Source organism: Orycteropus afer, unplaced genomic scaffold, assembly GCF_000298275.1.
Source record: "Orycteropus afer afer isolate SDZICR_OR568_19922 unplaced genomic scaffold, OryAfe1.0 scaffold00014, whole genome shotgun sequence".
Taxonomy (NCBI): Eukaryota; Metazoa; Chordata; class Mammalia; order Tubulidentata; family Orycteropodidae; genus Orycteropus; species Orycteropus afer.
In genome coordinates, this window is record NW_006921601.1 from 9,000,853 (window position 1) to 9,002,428 (window position 1,576).

Below are 1,576 nucleotides of genomic sequence, written 5' to 3' on the forward strand. Positions count from 1 at the left end.
GTTTCTAAACCTGCCATGCTCACTGGTTATAAGATACCCTCTTCACAGAACTTCAACTCCTTAACTGATAGTTTGAGAGTTCAAATGATCAGAACCATGTGCTTCTTTTTTGGGTAAAAGAAGACTGTTGGGCTCTTCCTGTAAGCATCCTGAGGTGATCTTCCAAAATGGTTTGCTACTCATTTGACCCAGAAAATCATCCAAATCAAAAGGTTCAAATCTTCGGGTCCATTTTAAGAATACCCGTGAAACTGCCCAGGCCATCAAGGGTATGCATATCCAAAAAGCCACCAAATATTTGAAAGATGTCACTTTGCAGAAGCAATGTGTGCCATTCCAACATTACAATGGTGAGTTGGTAGGTGTGCCCAGGCCAAACAGTTGCATTGGACACAGGGTCAGTGGCCCAAAAACAGTGCTGAATTTTTGGTGCACATGCTTAAAAATGCAGAGAGTAATGCTGAACTTAAGGGTTTAGATGTAGAATCTCTGGTCATTGAGCACAACCAGGTGAACAAAGCCCCCAAGATGTGCCACCGCACTTACAGAGCTCATGGTCAGATCAACCCATATATGAGCTTTCCCCGCCACTTTGAGATGATGCTTCCTGAAAAGGAACAAATTGTTCCTAAAGCAGAAGAGGAGGTTGCACAAAAGAAAAAGATATCCCAGAAGAAATTGAAGAAACAGAACCTATGGCATGAGAGTAAATTCAGCATAAAATAAAATGCAAATAAAAGTAAAAAAAAAAAAAGACTGCTGGAAGTGGGTAGTAGTGGTACTTATACAACATGGTGAATGCAATTAATGTCATTGAATTATACACTTAAAAATTGTTAAATGCCAAAAGAAAAGAAAAAAAAAATTTAGAACCAAGCATGTCAGATGTTGATTATTTATCAGTATTCTAAAAGATGGAAACAAACCACACCAAGTTCACAAACAAGGTCCAAAACATTAAAGGACAAAATATGATATTCTTCCCTTTCCAAGTCACCCTCCTGTAAGTAGTTGAGGTCCTTTTTTCTTTTTCTCCTCTCCTCAAATTGGCCCTTATGTCATTGTCCATTTTTCCTAACTTGGGTCAAATGACCACTCATCCCCATCACAGACTGGGTCTCGTGCCCCTTCCTTGTGCTCCATAATGCATGATGCATCTTCCTGCCACTGCACTTGCAATTATTTTAAAGCTTTCGGTTCAGAGCCTTCACTAGATTGTGGACTTCTAGGGGCTCTGGTGGCATAGTGCCTAAGGCATTTGACTGCTAACCAGAAGGCTGACAGTTCAAACTCACCAGCCACTCCTCGGAAGGAAGATTGGGCAATCTACTTCCATAGTGATATTGCCTCGGAAACCCAAAGAGGGGTTTCTATGAGTTGAGACTGACTCGAGAGCAATGAGTTTGGTTTTTGATAAAGGAGAGGCTAGCTCTTTTAGTCTTTTCTCTATCTCATTCAACTGTATATCGGCAGGACTGGCCTAGCACAGGGGCTGGCACAGATTAGACTTCAGTAATTATACAGTTGTGGTCAGAACACACTTGGTAGTAATTGCAGCATGCATAATCCAAGCCCA

General features: G+C 41.1%; 1 pseudogene; it reads left to right on the forward strand.

Annotated features, from left to right (window-relative positions):
* The first annotated feature begins 167 nt into the window (after positions 1-167).
* Positions 168-726, forward strand: LOC103210841 (annotated as a pseudogene).
* The last annotated feature ends 850 nt before the right edge of the window (positions 727-1,576 follow it).